This window comes from Pectinophora gossypiella, chromosome 2 (genome assembly GCF_024362695.1).
Source record: "Pectinophora gossypiella chromosome 2, ilPecGoss1.1, whole genome shotgun sequence".
Lineage (NCBI taxonomy): Eukaryota > Metazoa > Arthropoda > Insecta > Lepidoptera > Gelechiidae > Pectinophora > Pectinophora gossypiella.
The window spans coordinates 905,766-925,432 of record NC_065405.1 but is presented as its reverse complement, the minus strand read 5'-3'; the positions used below and the strand labels follow the sequence as shown (position 1 = coordinate 925,432).

General features: G+C 37.7%; 1 protein-coding gene across 2 annotated transcripts in view; it reads right to left on the bottom strand.

Moving 5' to 3' along the window:
- LOC126373544 (uncharacterized) overlaps positions 1-7,887 on the bottom strand; it is a 214,569-nt gene extending 206,682 nt beyond the window's left edge. For both annotated transcript variants that reach the window (XR_007567327.1, XM_050019668.1), the window contains exon 1: positions 7,750-7,887. The gene's annotated coding sequence lies outside the window, so the exon portion shown is untranslated. The remainder of the gene's footprint in view (positions 1-7,749) is intronic.
- Between the last annotated feature and the right edge of the window lie 11,780 nt (positions 7,888-19,667).

Here is a 19,667-nt window from a genome sequence, read left to right as displayed (position 1 = left end):
TTTGAAAACGAATGAATAACCCGGGTGAATAAAATAGGCATCTTGCTGGTATGCAATCCGTTTGACGTGCTGTCTACTTAACTCTGTCGGGATATTGGCCGATGTAAAATTTTTAGTCAGTTGTTTTTTGGATTTCAGCTTAAAATGGACGTGTGTTCCATAAATTTTATGCCCATCGATTACTCGTCCCTTTCTTTTTCAGCGGATAAGAAAATGACAGGTATAACTTGGCGTTTCCAAGAATTAGCACCATTGTTCGCATTTCAAAGGAAGAGGCTTAAACTAATATAATTAGCATTAAACGCTTTTTAAACGCCAATAACATGTCCCTACTTCCTGTTACTTAATAATTATACGGACAAAGTAACCTGTTTAGTAACAGCAGCCATAACTATAAACAGTTAGCCGTTTGACACTATGCTTGACCGGAAACAGCGCCCGTGCTAAGTGAACTAAGCAAGGGTTTAACTTTAACTTAAAGCTATATTGTTGTATACGGCACTGTTGTTGCTTATTGTTTTTGAAAGGCCAGGGGCATGTTTTATAAAACTTACAAAATATTTGTGATCACTGTGATCACACACTCCGCAATGTACATTCATTGTAATTTACAATTGTAAGTTTTATAAAACAGGCCCCAGGCTGTATCTCATGAACCGTCATAGACAGATCGTTGAAACTTTCACAGATGATGTATTTCTGTTGCCGCTATAACAGCAAATACTAAAAAATATAATAGAATTAATATTTAAGGGAACTTCTATACACAGGGGGTGACTGAAAAGCAGCAGCAATGCTGAGGCTCCTCCTTTTCGGCCACAACTGATAATGTGTTACATGTAATTAGGTTTAAGCAATTTTGTAAAATATTTGTGGTTGAATAAACTTCTTTTATTATTTATTTATTATTATTATTAATAAACGTGATTTGATCGTTTCGTTTTGGCTCGATATTAATAACAGCAAGAGGTAGACGCTTGAAATATTCACAGAATATTTAGTTATATATTCACTTTAAGAAATAATAATAATAATTCTTAAGGGGGCTCCCATTCATGATGGTACGGAACCCTTCGAGTGCGAGTCCGACTCGCACTTGACCGTTTTTTTTTTTCGACTTCCGTATCTATGTAGGTAGCCATTTTATTCTCGTCCTCCCAGAGTCGAGAAGTAAGTTACATAATAAGTACTATATCTATTAAGTTGAATTGTGTGAAAATAAAGCTTTAGCTTCAATTAACATTTGGATTGGAACGATTGTAGTTAGGTAGTGGTGTAATTTAAAAATTTCATCGCCACAACGTTTATTGTAACAGTAAGAATGCAACACGAGCAAATTTGAAACACTCTCACTCATATCGACATGTTTTTGGCTATTACGCAAATTATTGTGCATTTATTGTATACTTGTGCAATATTTTTTTAATTATGTACTTACTTATTTTTTATAATGTCGTGTAAATACTTAATAGAAATGAAGCAATGACCGAAATTAATTTGAATTTAGAAATAAATGCATTGATGTATAATATTGTTACTACAACCTCATTGGTAATCAACATAAATGTGAGTTTTTATTGATAAAAGGTTAATTCATTGCTTAATTATAAAGTCATCGTGTTAATGGCAATATAGATAATGTATTTACGAATATATCCCGCTGGTATAGGTATAGTTTAAAGAATGTCTTTTTCGGGATCAATTCCGAAGCATAATGTAACGAGATCCCATTCAAGATTGACGGGACTGGGCGAATCTCCTTGAGTTATACTTTTTGTTTTGATTATGCATATTTCTAAAGAAAACTTAATTATTTATTTAGTAACATTGAAGAATAAAGTTTGTTTTCTTTCTAAAAACTTTGTTTTAATTAACCTCACTATCACAAACAAGCAGTTTTCATCGTTTTCAGCCCTAACTTTACATTTTTTTTATGGACTAGACGAAAATTTCGGGATCTTGTGGGATTGATATTTCCAATCCCGCAGGATCTCGAATTTGCCATCTCGAGTCGGGATTGCATTCCCTAGTACATACATACATAAACAGCCTATATACGTCCCGCTGCTGGGCACAGGCCTCCCCTCAATCAACCGGAGGGGTTATGGAGCATACTCCATTACGCCCTCTCCACCGCCACCACGCTCCCTAGTATAGGTCACGGAATTCCATTTACTACGATCCTGAAACATCACTTTCGCTCCCTCCATTCTCATCAAACACTTCATGCATGCATGCCGGTGCCCTGACCTGGCTTTTCTTTAAAACATCTTCGATCTGATCGCGGTATGTACGGTCATAAGTACTAATATGTAATACACTCTGTTGCTCCTCAATTTCAAGAACAAAATCAGAGGATAAACACCTTTTTATGACGTGACTTATTGTAGATTTGCCGCAGATGGCATTAACTACTTGGCCGGACAAATGGGGAGCGCTGAAGGCTCTCACCCGGTACAACGTTTAAGACAACAGGCCTAAGGATGCCCAGTTGGGCGCGAACCTGGGCTCAGGGTGTCGTCTGAGTGGAAAAATATTTCAAAGAATTAATCGACCCTAGAGGGTCGATAGCGATAAGCGCTGATTGAGGGAAATCGTCGACCACGCCGATGGGGTCGGTATCGGGGTCCTGAAGTGTTTGGTGTCGCGAGCTGATTGGCCGCCTCTATGGCTAGAGTAATCGGGTCGTCGGGATCGTATATTACGTCCTTCGGACGTCGATACTTTTCGGTACCATCCCTAAGCGAGAGCATAAACACCAAATACCAAAAAAATCACGTGAAATTAGCATGTAGGCTGGTGATATTGGGCCGGCGGCGCGGCGCCTGCGCCGACAGTGTGTACATATATACAGCTGTGAATGCTGTGATCAGAACACATCTAACACCAACCTCTAATTGATACGCCTATTAACTACTCATTATTATTATTAATACTATTTTATTATTTATTTACGTAGGTGTTTAGGAATATTTCTAATGAACCAATCATATTTGCTTTAAATAATAATTTTATGAATGTAATGTAGGTGACGTCTCGAAATAATAATTTTATCTATGTAGGTATCTATGTTATTTATTATTAAACTGTTCAAAAAGGGAAATGTTTTTATTTCCAATTATAGTAAGTGGTAGAGTAAGTGTAATAGTACAAAGATTTACTTAATTAAAAATAAAAATAAAACATTTTCCGTCGATAAATTTTTCGGAAAATTGTAGGTATATAGGTACCTACCTACCAGTTTTAGATTCAATTATGATTCAAAAATCGTACTATTGCTGTTTCCTGGAAGAAATTTCTACAAACCAATAAGAGCTCATTGCGTTTAATTTATTGTTTTGTTTCAATTTTCCGAATTATTAATTGATTATCTACCAAGACTACTTTACTAAACTTTAATATTTTATAATTATAAAAAGCACCTTTAATAATAAGTTCTTATTTTATAATAAGTTCGATTCTGCAATCTATTATAAAACGCTTTAACTAGATTACGAGCGTAGTAGTAACTCGCTCAAGTAACTATCCGGCAAGTTTACTGTTATCTCTCGATCCACCTTCACTCGAGCAAAATCGCGGGAAAAGTTACAAACTTACATTTACGACCACGTGTTTTAAATCCCTTACTTTTGATAAAAAAACAAATGATAATATCGTCACTGGAAAGGCAAAATTACGTAAGCGCCAAAATAGGTATTTTGGGTTTTTTATATATTCGGAATCAGCGTTTCATTCTGCGTCGATCTGTCTGGGTAGCATTGCGATATGAGCACTTTTTTGGCGCTTACGTAAATTTAAAAATAGTTGACTTTTTTCAATTCCAGTTTCTTAAACGACAAGATTTTGGTGTTTTTTTCGTGACTGGTGTATAAGTAATATTGTGTTCCTATATAATAACTACATATTAACTTTAAGTAAATTTGGCATTCTATAGTTTGAAAAGTATCATTTTATTAGTAATTTTGGACTACTGAAAATAAAAAATAGACTATTTATAAGTCATTTTTATTTACAGCTTTTAAAATAAGTAAGGCGTATAAGAAAAAAATGTCTTAGCATGTTTATGCAGTGAATGGCGAATAAGTAATTTTGACTTACAGTATTTAGAATAAGTAAGGCGGGTACGTAAATTTGCCTTCGCATTTTTGTGCTGTTATTAAGCAAGTTTGTGGGCTAGCAGTAAGTTTCCCAGGAAGTTATTTTTTAACAATAGATCTAAAAGTAAAACTATTTTAGAATTGATTTTATAATTTATTAGCGACCCGCCCGGCTTTGCTCGAGTGCAATGCTGAGGAAAAATGAAATTATTTACGACATCACATTAAAATCCTCAAAAATAACAGTATTTCTACACTATTTATTGGATGTTATTATACATACCTATAAACTTTCCTCTTGAATCACTCTATCTATTAAAGAAAATTGCATCAAAATCCGTTGCGCAATTTTAAAGATTTAAGCGTACATAGGGATATAGGGACAGAAAAACCGACTTTTTTATACTTTTTAAGTTCTGTCATTTGCATATTTAGCGCCAATTTTGAATTGAGAACTCAAAATTCAAATTTGTTGGAATTTCGAATATCAAAACAATTGAAATCATTAGGATTAATGCAATTGTTTAGTCACAGCGTTGGTTTGAATCTGTCAGGTCACGTCCGAAAATGAATCTCTATTCTCGGTATGTCACATGACGATTTTTGAGGATTAGTTGTCTTTATTAGGCATTTCAGGGACAACCATTTAAACGATATTGCATGAGGCACTTGGTGTGAGGAAACTAGTTTGCCGTTACATCCCGCATTTTCTGACGATCATAAGGTAGCCCGCGTCAGATGGTGTAAGAAAACTCTTCAGAGGTTCAACCGAGGAGAGTCAAATCACGTGTACCACATCATCAGTGATAACGAATCTTGGATTTATGCTATTATCCTGATTCCAAACAACAATCCACAGTTTGGGTCTTCCAAAACGAGTCAAAGCCGACTAAAGTTGTTCGCTCTCGAAGCACTTCAAAGAAGATGGTGGCTACCTTCGTGGAGAAAATCGGTCATGTTGCGACAATTGCACTTGAAGATCGTTGGACGGTTAATGCGGATTGGTATACCTCAATTTGTTTACCACAAGTCATCGTCGAACTTCGAAAATCTAACCCAAAGCGACGCATGATGATGCGCAGGGGTGCAGGATGCTACACCATGACAACGCAAGCTCACACACCGCTCGTCAAACGATTATTTGAAGCAGGAAAACGTTGAAATTCTTGACCATCCTCCATACAGTCCTGACCTAAGCTCCAATGATTTCTTTACATTTCCTAAAATAAAAAAGAAACTCTTCGCGGTCAAAGGTTCCAGTGCGGTGAAGAAGCGGCCAACGCTTTCAAGTCAGCCATTTTGAACACCTCTACTTTGGAGTGGAATAAATGTTAAATAATACCTGGTTCGAGCGAATGGAAAAGTGTATTAAACTTCGTGGTAAATACTTTGAAAAACAATAAGGGGAATTATTGAGGAATTAAAAAAATATTGAGGAATTAAAAAGACTTGACCCTTCCAGAGACTTGACTTGACTTAGAGGCACGTATGCTTGTCCTAATTCAAACAATTTTGAGCCCAAATATACTACTGCATGGTCGACTGTGCTGCCCTGCATATGTTATGTTATGTTAGTGGGCTCTGTTTTCCGCATTTAGACTCTAAGGTGGCCCATTATGCGTGTAATTGTTGACTACGTAAGCCAACCTATCTCCTTCCAGAAGCTCAGAAGCCTCCTGGGGATTTCACAGGTTTCGCGGAGCGACCCCATTCCTTTGAGGATTTTTACCCGTTGTGCTGACACTCCCGTGCATTCCAGGATTACATGGGGGGGGCAGTTTCTTCTGCGTCTAGACAGCCTCTGCAAAGTGGGCTGTCCGTTATCCCTAAGTTAAATAGGTGCTTGTTGAGTGGGCAGTGACCCGTTATACTGCCCACTACTATTCGGAGGTCATTGCGGTTTAAGCGAAGCAGTCGGCGAGTGAATTGGATATCATAGGCATGATATCCTTCGACTGTCTGCATGTGGGCAGCTGTGCCCATCTGTCGTTGTGTAGTTGCTGGGTATGGTCCCGTAGCCACGAGCGTAACTGACTGAAAGGTATCGGCATCCTCTCCTTGCCAGTTCGTCGGCGGCATCAATACCCAGCGATCCACTGTGCTGCCCTGCATATTATGAACGGTGGATGCCAATGACAAAATTAAGGGCAACATCCTTCTTTCAGTCATTTTGTAATATCGTCCATCTTGGATTTGAAATTTTGACATAATGACAGTATTCTACTAGTGTAGTCCTATCATTTGATACCCATATTGAGGGGGTTGTGGAAAAATATGTACCTAGTCCGCTATTTTGGAACGGCGGCCATCTTGGATTTTAAATTTTGACATAATCACAGTATTCTACTTGTGTAGCTATTTCATTTGATACCCATATTGAGGGGGTTTGGAAAAATATGTAATCCCCCATTATGTACCGGCTGCCATCTTAGATTTATAATGTTATTGATTTTATTATATTGTACTGACATCGGAATTAAAGGTGTGTACCAAATTTCAGATCAATCTGACAACAGGAAGGTACTTAAATTGCAATTTCTAATTTTGATACAAATAAATACCGTACGGGTTTAGCTAAATAAAACCGTTTAACCCTTTCACGGACAGAGACCATGGGTCATTGGTGGTTCATAATAAGTAGTATGACACCTTGGAATCAGAACGTCGGTATACGTTCTGTCTTTGAAAGTGTTAAAAAGAAACTTTTACAAACAGATAACGGGTTGTACGCTATTATTTATATTTTATGAAACTTTATTTCTGGCACTTCAGTATTTTAATAGCTATTTTTATAAATCAATTGAAGTAATAAGTAATTTAAGGAGGTATTAAGAATAATTATTTGTCTCTTACGTCTTTTTACCCATGTAAGATATTACAAAAACTTACTTTAAAGAATCTTTGGTGAACTGACATAATCAATCGATCACTTTTTACGCAATTTTCACATAATGAAAGCAGATGTGTAAAAGTCGTTACAGTAACTTTTACTCCGCTAACATTACAGTATTATTATATTTAAAGAAATATTGTCGTTCTCGTATGCATTGTCGTAAGAGCTGTAAGTAATTTTGCTTCCAAATAATATTTTAACCAGATGGCGGTTAAGTAAATTTGCTTTACTGTAAACTGAAGTCATTTTTACTTAAGCGCCACTATATCCTAAAATAGCAATCCAACAGTTATGATATGTATTGCTGGACATAGAAAATTAAAAAACAATGTAACCTTACATTGACATCATCTAAATTGGATAATTGGGTAAAAAGTTATGATAAAAAAACGAAAAAATGAAACTTTAAACGGCTTTTTCTCGAAATGGCCTTTTGGCGCTTACGTAATTTTGCCTTTCCAGTGACGATATAAGTATTACCAAATCCAATCGTAGTAGGTATAATTAATCTACTAGTCTTTAATGTTATTAGAAGCTACAAGTCAGCGGTACAGTTAACATCGAGACCAGACTAACCGTTAATTAACTTTATCTCATCGCCTGTAAACTTAAACGTTTCCCATAGAAACTAAAGGGCATTTACTAATATGCGGTATTACATTTCTAAGTTCTAGTATTACGGATAATCTCGGATCAAAGGGACCGAATCTTGAAACAAATACGTTTGAAATTCCTTTTTAAGTGTAAAAGCAGACTTACCTGTGATATATTAATGATCACACGATGATAAACACTTGTTATTTATGTCACAACACGCACAGTGGGCACAGGTTGGGTATTTGTTTGTCACTCACTCGCGCGCGGTGTCGGTATCGGGTGACGTGCGCAAGCGACGGTCGGCCGCTCCGTTATGCGCAAGCGCTGCGTGGAAAGCGGCCGCGCGCGCACAGAACAGGTGCGCAGACGTGATTGGGACAGTACTCTGCCTACACTGTACTTTCCATGAACTTGCAATGTATGGAAGAAAAATCTAGGAAAAACTAACACATACCTTCTAACCTACCTAAACACAAGCTCAATCTCAGTTTAATTTATGAGGTCTCAACTCAAGTCTCAAGTAGTTAAATATCTGAATAACATAAAATTTGCGAGGAAATGGGCTTTTAAAACATCTAGGAAAGGAAGGTACGTAGGTACTTAATTTATTTGTGAATGCGATGCAATCAAATTATGAAATTTAGTTTTCAAACTTACCCACTAAAATTTTGTCACACGTCCATTTATTCCAACCTCAGACTTAAATAGAACTTCTACCATCCAAAAAATCATAAACAATAATAAAACAACATTTAAGAATTCACCATCCACCAACTACTTATTTAATATTTTAAATAAGATTTTTTTTTTTAAATAGATACCTTTGAAATATCAAAGGTATCTATTTTCAAGTCGTCAACTCCCAACATTGTACCTAACAGCACATCTGCGTGTCTATAGTCTATGCGGCGCGCAGGTTATCAATGAAGATGGTCGACGTTATCTGTAGATCGGAGGGAAAGTGACCTCAGGCCCTCTGGTCACTCACTGGTCAGGTTTGTCCACTGTGCACTTCGCCTCCGCGCCTTTTACTTGTAAAATTAATATAAGTGTGTTTTGTTATTATATTATATATAAGTAAGTAAATGTGTGAGAAGCTCGGTGGCGCAGCGGTAAACGCGCTCGGTCTGCGATTGTTAAAGTTAAGCAACTTTCGCAAAGGCCGGTCAAAGGATCGGTGACCACGAAAAAAAAGTTCATCACAATGTGATGAACCTTATTGTGACAAGGGATCAACCACCCATAACTATTGTTCTTAATTACAACACATAATACTTACCGGGATTTTACCGCATTAAAATCAGGGATATGAGACTCCCATCCAGATTAAAACTTTTTTTTCGTGGTCACCGATCCTATGACCGGCCTTTGCGAAAGTTGCTTAACTTTAACAATCGCAGACCGAGCGCGTTTACGGATGTCATCCGTCTTAGAACTTGGTATCAACAATGGCTGCAAGTCTTGATTACTTGTGGATCTCCACCCCATTAGGTATTATGGGTGTGAGTTTATGTATCAATACACACAGTAGCCAATAGGTATATATAATAGGTATATGTAAGTTCGGTACTTATATATATTTGTATATATGTTATAATATAACGGGTGTTAGTGACATCGTAACGAATACTCAGAGGAATGATTCAGACCATGATTCTGAGTTAATATCAAGTGGAATTTTCCGTCGCAAAATTCATGTTATTTTTTTAAATTATTTTCAATTCTATACTTTTGCGATGGAAAATTCCACTTGATATTAACTCAGAATAATCAGCTGAATCATCCCTCTCAGTATTCGTTACGATGTCACTTACACCCCATACACGTACATACAGTAGCCATACAAGTAGATATGGGTGTTAGTGACACTGTAACGAATACTGAAGGGGATGATTCAGACCATGATTCTGAGTCGATATCAAGTGGAATTTCCTGTCGGAGAAGTCATGAAAATTTTAGAGCTTATTTAAATTATTTTCCGTTCCATACTTTTGCGACGGAAAACTCCACTTGATATCAACTCATAATCATGGCCTGAATCATCCCTCAAAGTTTTCGTTACGATGTCACTAACACCCTGTATTATTTAATTGCTTGTATTTATCGGTAAGTTGTACTTATAGTTTGTACCCGCAATCTTTCAGTTTACATTTTTACATTTTTCCTCACCTTATGGTTGTCTGGAAGAAGTCGCTTTAAGCGATAAGGCCGCCATGTGCCATGTACCTAGTTAAGAGTCTTTTGTAATTATTTCTTTTGGTACAATAAAGTATATTTGTATTGTATTTGTAGGCAATAAAATGAAATGTCAATGAAAGAGGTCAGGAAAGAAAGCTTCCTTTTTTTCCCCGCAAATTAAAGATAAACTATTTTAACGACCGTGCCACAGGAAGCACGTGGCGAATAGGTGGGGCTAAGAGTCATGGTGGCCTGCATACGTGCAATACTACTGCTATTTTTTTTAAATTTCCCTCGGCAATCGTCGCATTTATCCCAATACCTACCCCGCCGTCGTGGTTGACGATTTCCACGCCGACACGGCGACGCTTATCGCTATCGGCTCATTAGGTCGATTGATCTTTGAAATAGAGATATAATCCTCTCATATGACCCTGATCCGAGGTTTGCATCCAACTGGTTACCCTCAGACCTAGGGGGTTAAAGTGCCACATCGAAGTAATTCACCTAATTATTTATTTATTATATACTACATCACACTACATACATCATTATTATTCATGTCAATTGAAATATAATAATTGAAACTAAATAATAAAAATGTTAGAAAAAGGAAAGAAAAAAGAAATTAATACAGGTTATTGAGGAAGAAAAAATAAATTAAGACTTATATATAATATGTCAATTAAAGTGTATTAAGTGTAGTAATTAAATTAACAAAGCAGTCTATATGACTAAAATTTGAAATTAAAGTAGAATAAAATAAAAATAAAATGATATGAATTTACAATATAGTTTAGAATTAGGACTCAAGTATTTCAGGACATTTCTCATAAAATTTGAATGAGAAAGCAATTATGCTATTTGACATTTATTTGCATTGCGCACTTACTTTTATATGCGCAAATGTCAAATTGCAATTTTGCTTTTTTAGATGAATTGTTTCGATGTGGCCTGTTTAACCCTCCTGTTGTATTTTTTTACTGGATGAAATTAGTTGGCCAAGTTGCGGCAAATCTACAATAAGGCATTTCCAAATACAAACGTATGATAATTTCCATGTTCATCATCAACATATCAGAATTTGAATTTAGATGTAAGAAAGTAGGTACTTTAGTGTTGTTCTGTTTTGATTCATTCGTAACAGACATTAACTTCGCATTAAACCAGTTAATAGCTACCTATTAAAACCGATAACGTGATAAAATAGTTATTTGAAAAATAGAAACGAACCATCAATTTTCTCCTATCTCAATTAAGACGAGAGAATTAAATCGTTTCCTATACAGAAATTAAATAGCGTAAAATGTTCTCTTTTTATTCCAGTGTAGGTTTTATGACAGTCATGTACTTTCCATTATGATGGCTAAGAACTCAGACTACATTATATACTTATAGATTGGCAAATCATATTTCGAGTGTGATTTGTTTCATAAGCTCTCGGCTATATCTCAATTGGATTAGTTCATCGAACTTTCTGTAACTCCTTTTCGATATACCTAGGAAAATCAATCACTATAATTAAGTAGAACGCGCGCGCGCGCATTGTAATTCGTTACTTGATAGTACTCGAACTTTTCTGTCATTAAATACTATCCTATCTCAAAACAACAGAAAGGACCCGCTATTAACTCTAAGGGTGGTATTAATAAATTGCTGCAGCTGAGATTAGCTGATACTGCCCTCAAGATCATGCTCAAGTCCCTGTTTTTATGTAAGAACTGTCACATTGACATGATCTTGAGGGCAGTCTCGAAGCTGAGATTAGTTTATTAATACCATCTTTTTTTTTGGCGTGACTTATTGTAGATTTGCCGCAGATGGCATTAACTACTTGGCCGGACAAATGGGGAGCGCTGAAGGCTCTCACCCGGTACAACATTTAAGACAACAGGCCTGAGGGTGCCCAGTTGGGCGCGAACCTCGGCTCAGGGCGTCGTCTGAGAGGAAAAATATTTGAAAGAATTAATCGACCCTAGTGGGTCGATAGCGATAAGCACTGAATGAGGGAAATCGTCAACCACGCCGGCGGGGTCGGTATCGGGGACCTGAAGTGTTTGATGTCGCGAGCTGATTGGCTGCCTCTATGGCTAGAGTGATCGGGTCGTCGGGATCGTATATTACGTCCTTCGGACGCCGATACTTTTCAGTACCGTCCCCAAGCGGAATGTACTCGGAAGCCGCAACTACCAGGGGATTTGGGTAATTAATACCACCCTAAGCTATAACACTGTACAGTTACAACTCATTATCCATTTAACAACCAACTCATTACTGTAAAATGCCATACAACGTGCAGTATCACCATTTAAAACACACCTCACGTACTCTGAGGCAGCGAGGAATACAAACACGGGGAAACGAGTATTAGATCCTGTCTGTCTGTTTGTCTAATGTTTATGTATATGAGGATCAAGGTCAAGGAGAAACTGCAAGGTAATTTATTGCACGAGGGTCGGTTGGACTTTCTTCAGATTGCATTCGAGTGATGCAGGTGTTTCGCACGAGATGTTTTCGTTTTAAATTCAATTCAAATTCACATAATAACGGGTTCTTGACGGGAGTCTCATATCCCTGATTTAAACGCGGTAAGAACCCATTATTATGTGTTTTAATTATGATAATAACCGCGTAAACCTAAAACAATGCAAAAATGTCTTTATTCAATAGGTAACATAGTTACACTTTGAATCGTCAATTTTTACATAACGAACGTCTCATCCGCCTAAAACTACTGCAGCTTCTCATAACCTGTATAGCCGGGGAAAAGAAGCTGCAAGAAAAACTTGGGCACAGGGCTCTAGACGTTCTTTTAAAATAAACATAAAATATTGTTATACAATTGAGTAATTTAGCTGCCTGATATCAGTTCTCAGACAGTTAATCCCATGCATTCATATCTTCTAAATAATCACTAACTTCCACCTTACTACGGTACGGTACGGAAACGGTACTTATTTTTGAATCGTTCGCTTTCAATTCACATTCTACAGTATATCCATTTCACATATCACATCGCGACTTATCATTTGCAAGATGAGACTGGTATATATATTTTCGTACGCGAGTTGAAGGCGACCGATTCAAAAATAAGGCCCATCATCTCCCTAGCGTTATCCCGTTTCTCACAGGGTCCGCTTACCTAACCTGAAGATTTGACAAGTCCGATTTTTTACAGAAGCGACTGCCCGTGTAACCTTCCAACACGCGAAGGGAAAACCAGCCCAATACAGATTAGGTAACATACCTCCGAAAATGCATTTCTCGGGAATGTGGGTTTTATTACGAGGTTTTCCTTCACCGCTGAGCACGTGATAATCATTTATGATCCAAATGTGAATTCGAAAACAAAGTCGACGATCATTGGTTTAGGCCTGTGCTGGATTCGAACCTGCGACCTCAAAGTGAGAGGCAAGCCTACCAACTGGGACGTTTTTATGGCAGTCACACTCAACACACTGTATAATAATGTCACTAACACCCTGTATAATACGCGTAACACCTCCCACCCAAACCCACGTTTTCACCTTAAATATTTCCTTCTAAAAGAGCGACTAATATTACTACCGGCTATCATTACTATTGTAGTCAAACAATGCTCATCAAACCTTTACTTTATTAGCCCTATTGAAGATAGTTACAATGTAAAAACAATTTTATTCATTCGGAAGATAAAGTGCGTGGGCGCACCTGACTCAGAAGATTGCTATTATAATGTCCCTGATCGGACCTAAAACAGAAACAATAACAACTGATTTTATACCTACACCCACTGGGCTGACCTTTTGGCTTTAGATAGGCTGTTTTAAATCCTAATTGGACTTGACGGTTACCCCGATACCGACCCCGCCGGCGTGATCGATGATTTCCCTCAATCAGCGCTTATCGCTGTCGACGGACTCGATTCATTCTTCAAATATTTTTCCTCTCAGACGACGCCCTGAGCCGACGTTGTACCGGGTGAGAGCCTTCAGCGCTCCCCATTTGTCCGGCCAAGTAGTTAATGCCAAAAAAATAATAATGGGTCCGAATCCTGGTTCGAACTCTAAACCACTAAAACCGACTTTATGACTTTGAATTCATTTTTGGATTATAGATAATTTATATCACGTGGTTTCCAGGATATGTGCCTGGTTCGTGGCAATAAGCTTGCCCCCTATTACATGGGACAGGAAGGAGTACACATCTGCCTACCCTTTCAGGGACACAGGCGGGATGCTATCGGGTGATCAGCTTGAAATGTCTTTACCGAGATAGGGAATACAAAGCGATTTATTGAAATTCAAATTCAAAATATTTATTTCGAAAACTAGTCCATATTATGTTAGTAACATTTTTTTTTCTTTTGACGTGACTTATTGTAGATTTGCCGCAGATGGCATTAACTACTTGGCCGGACAAATGGGGAGCGCTGAAGGCTCTCACCCGGTACAACGTTTAAGACAACAGGCCTGAGGGTGCCCAGTTGGGCGCGAACCTCGGCTCAGGGCGTCGTCTGAGAGGAAAAATATTTGAAAGAATTAATCGACCCTAGTGGGTCGATAGCGATAAGCGCTGAATGAGGGAAATCGTCGACCACGCCGGCGGAATGTTAGTAACAGAAAGCTTAACCTAGTATTAGTAACAGATTCGAAAGAAAACAATATAAGTAAAAATAAGCTACTTGAGACAGGCCCGAGTCACCAATTCCGCGGGCAGTATGTGACTGCGTGCAATCGAACCCCCGCGGTTCAGCAGCGGCGAGTCGTACCGGTCCAAATGCGCTCATGATGGTTATGGGGTTTGTTCATCGGAGTCGCGAAAGCTCAACCACTGAACCACGGAGGCCGTCAAGTCCTTTTTATTTTGACGTGATTTATTATAGATTTGCCGCAGATGGCATTAACTACTTGGCCGAAAGTCACACGTTTTCTGAACAAAGCTGCATCTGAAATAAGCTATCAACCGCCTCGCGAATATGATTATGATAACATGCAATACACAGGTTAAGATCAGTATCATGACGTCATTATGTCTAGTGACAGTTGTCTCGTTCACTCGCCTTATTTAGTGTGCGTGGGCGCATCTTGCTAAGAAAATTCTATGCTGCTGTTAAAATAAGATTTTTTAGTTTTAGTACGTCGGCTTTGCTCGGGTGCAATGCTGAGGAAAAAATGAAATTATTTACAACATCACATTAGAAACCTCAAAAATAACAGTATTTCTCCACTATATAATGGATGTTATTATACATATAAACTTTCCTCTTGAATCACTCTATATATTAAAAAAATCCGCATCGAAATCCGTTGCGTAGTTTTAAAGATTTAAGCGTACATAGGGATATAGGGACAGAAAAAGCGACTTTGTTTTATACTATGTAGTGATGATACGTTGCTCTAACAGAGAGCGCGGTGAGGTGTGGGTAGGTACTTAGTTCGTCTTACAATGGATGTAGCTCTGGCTACCCCAGTACGTATATAGTCGTGAAACAAAAAAATACAAAACGAAGTACCTTTTCCAAACAACAAAACAATCAAAATTTCCATCACATAACTAACTACTTTTACTACTTTTTTTAAAACCTTATTTAAACTAAGGCCAGATAGGATCAGAGGCTGAGGCGAATTCTTTTAATTCCTTAAATGCCTTAAGGCCGTCAGTGAAACGCGAGCGACGTCGGGAGGCGCAACGTGTTTATGACGGGGGCAAGACAAAGGCGCGATTATCTTGGTAAGCGGCCGAATTAAATAGTTAGGCTGGGGGGTGAGGGGGATTAAGGGGGAAGGGGGATGCGCAAGAGTCGCCGCGCGCCTGCATAGCTGATTAGGTGCGCAGTACGGTGGGTTCGTTAGATGCTGTGACATGATTTTTTGCCATTAAAAAAACTTCTATGCGTTTTCAACACACGAACCTCCGTAGTCCAGCGGTTGAGCGTTAGGCTCACGATCCGGAGGTCCCGGGTTCGAGTCCCGGTGGGGACAAATCACAAGAATTACAATGATGGATCGAAAATGTCATGTAGAGAGGATTACAATCCGGCGGTGAACGGTCACGAGCATTAATATGTATACACTTTGGTACCACGTCACATTAACTTTTTTGACAAATTGAATTGTAAGTCTCACTAAATGTCCTAAAGTGGGTACATTATATTGCTCATGACATGACTGTACACGGTCGTCTCGGCTTTGCGAGAGCTGCGGGCACGAAACCCTAGGTCAGAATTTTCGACCATCTTTCTTGGAATTTCTTCTCCTCAGCCATAATACGAAATGTCGAACATTGATCTATGACGTAAAATTAAAAATCATTATAAAATCGACCCCTGTTTATATCTCTGACATGATTTGAATTGGATTTAAAGTCATCGTTTATTTTGACTAACAAAAGACATCAACGAGTCACATACATCGAAAAAGCGTAGAATGAAAATAAAGTAATAATTATAGTAATATAAGTATAGTAGTTATTTAATGAACACATATAATCAAATTTAATTACATTAACTAAACACGAAATTACATAAATAATTAACAAAAATAATGCTATTTACTGCACTCGTCAAAAAGCCCGCCCCTGACTAATCCGGGCGCGAAGGTGCCCATTACACTAGCCGCATTTCCTCGCTGTACAGCAATGGACAACCTATTTAGTAGTAGTTATTAGTATATTGGTGCTAATTCCTGTAAATACCATCTAATTTTATTTTAAGTTATATCTGTCATTTTCTTATCCGCCGAAAAGGAAAGGGACGGGTAATCGACAAGCATAAAATTTATGGAACACACGTCAATTTTAAGCACAAATCTAAACCAACCGTCTAAAAATTTTACATCCTTCAATAACCCGACACAGTTAAGTAGACAGCACGTCAAACGGATTGCATACCAGCGACGTACCTTTTGATTCGCCCGGGTTATTCATTCATTTACTCATTCTTCCTAAAATTAAGAGCTGTGAATCATCCGTCCCTTTCCTTTTCGACGGATATGAAAATGACGGATATAACTTAAAATAAAATTAGGCGGTGTCTGCAGGAATCGGGGCCATTATGTGTTTTAATTATGATAATAACCGCGTAAAACAATGTATAATAATAATAATAATGTACGTATGTGTGTAATGTATGTATGAAAATAAAGACAAGTCATCTTCTCGTTACCTTTGGCTCTGTCCATCCCATTGGGGATTACAGGCGTGAATTTATGTATGTATGTATTTTTATTTCAAAACCTCGTAAAGGACAAATCAACAGACCAGAACGGAAGTATGGATTCCATCATTTAGCGCTAGCAGCTAGACGTGAATTATGCTGTTGTTGGCTGCGATTATCGAGCTATCTCCTCATTGTTGATCGGTGGCATCGGCGATACAACTTCTAGACTCCCAATAAAAGACGAATAGGGTCTGTCAACATATTATCTGACTAAAAGATCATACACAAAAACGGTCTGACCCGGCAAAGCTCGACCATAATCAAAATGCAGTGTCTGCTGGGAAGCTCTTTACCTCAGGTAGTTAAAATAATTAATTCTATTCAGGTAGTTAAAAACCAAACACAATAAAAAAAGTATAAGTTCACGACTATATTCCCAATTAGGGGTAGACACAGGTACAGCATTGATTAACCCACGTTTCAACGAGCTTTCCTAGTCCAACATGAAGGTTAGCCGTAGATACTTAAGTATCGCCGTCTATAATAGTCGAAATACGTGTGACAATAAAACATAAGGCGTCTTATTACAAAACGAAGCTTACAGATAATTTCTTTATTTAAGAGCTGCGCTCTTGTCGGTGGAATAATCGCCATTACTCCATAGATAAGGCGTATAGAACGGTGGTTGCCCCAATCGCCTTCAGTTCCGCAGTACACCGACCAATGTCTCAATCGGTGATGTTTCCAGCTAGAGCCCTACCAGAATCCATTTCCTCGGCCTGCAACCAGTACTGATACCGCTGCTGCCCGGGATCAGGGGTGCGCTTAATATAATACAATGTTTAAAATAGAGTGCGCGCCACGAAAGAAGTCTCGGGACAGCGGCGCTAGTGAAGCATTATTATGAATTATTATGATTTGTCAGTTAGTTCCGTTAAAGTAGATTTCTTTCTTAAGACTATATTTTAAACCAGATCCATCGATTCAACATAATTATTTTATAGAAATAGATGTTTCTTTTTATTTATTTATTTATTATTTATTTATTTGTTTGTACACAATAAAACAGACACAAGAAACATACAAAGAAAACAGATAGTACAGGCAAGCTTATCTCTAAACAAAGAAATTTCTTCCAGCTGACCTACGTGACAAGAGAGACTTTTTTTCCCTAATATGCGTACCACGTGATTTTGTGTTCGTATTTTGACAGAACTACGTCATAAAAGTAAAGTAAAGTAAAGTAAAATCTTTATTTCCTCTACAAATAATAAAACACATGGATACATAAATACATACAAAAATACAATATTTGTAGAGGCTGGAGCCTAAACTAGGATACCCTGTGTTTTAGGACTCCAGGCCTCCACCCCCAAAAAGTCATGGTCAAGAAAAAATAACAAAATATAAAAAAATAAAGTTTTTTTTTTAAATTGTTAGACTAAATCATAAAATATTTCTTAAAAAGAAAATATCAAATCTATAAATGCTTGTGTGTGTGTGTGTGTGTGTGACTTATTTTGGGTTCGCATATACAGGGTGTTAGTGACATCGTAACGAAAACTTTGAGGGATGATTCAGGCCATGATTCTGAGTTGACATCAAGTGGAATTTTCCGTCGCAAAAGTATGGGACGGAAAATAATTTAAATAAGCTCTAAAATTTTCATGACTTCTCCGACAGGAAATTCCACTTGATATCGACTCAGAATCATGGTCTGAATCATCCCCTTCAGTATTCGTTACAGTGTCACTAACACCCATACCTACTTGTATGGCAACTGTATGTACTTGTATGGGGTGTAAGTGACATCGTAACGAATACTGAGAGGGATGATTCAGCTGATTATTCTGAGTTAATATCAAGTGGAATTTTCCATCGTAAAAGTATAGAATTGAAAATAATTTAAAAAAAAACTAAAAAAATAACATGAATTTTGCGACGGAAAATTCCACTTAATATTAACTCAGAATTATGGTCTGAATCATCCCTCTGAGTATTCGTTACGATGTCACTAACACCCTGTATTATAAGCACCAATCGACAAAACGACATAATTATGTCTTCAGAATCGATAAAATGACCGTAACAATGTTTTTTTTTATTTTGTGTTTTATTTTACTTGTTTTTATGTTGCGTGCAATAAAGCATATGTTTTTTATTTATCAAGTTGCGAATGTTAGTCCTACTGATGTTGTAATTAGTCGTTTTTATCCCCCGACGCAAAAACGACGTGTGTCTAAATGTGTATGTGTCTGTCTGTGGCATCGTAGCTCCCAAACGGATGATCCGATTTTAATGCGTTTTTTTTGTTTGAAAGGTATATCAGTCTAGAGTGTTCTTAGCTATGATTGGTGGAAATCGGTTCAAGTCTTCAAGGTCATCAGATCGTTTGTTAAGTGTGATAGGAATGTTACACGCTCAGTTTGCTTGCAAGCATATGTGGGATAAGTTATATTTTTCTTTTTGTGTTTACATTTTTAACCTTATGTCATAATAATTGAGTATGGTTTTTTGGTCGGGGGTTTTTTAAAATTTTAATTTATCTTTTGTGATACTTAAGGCGGTTGACGTCTCTCTGGTTATACCGTCGATGGTCGGTGGCATCCCGCCGGATGCTAATTGGGAGGGAGGCTTCGAAGGCTTCGCATTTTTCCGATCCCCAGCCCGATACAAAGTGTGAAAGCCCAACGCCTTTCATAACAATGGATAATGAACACTTTCACAGTGACATTGTTTTAATAAATTCGCTTCAAGTATGAAA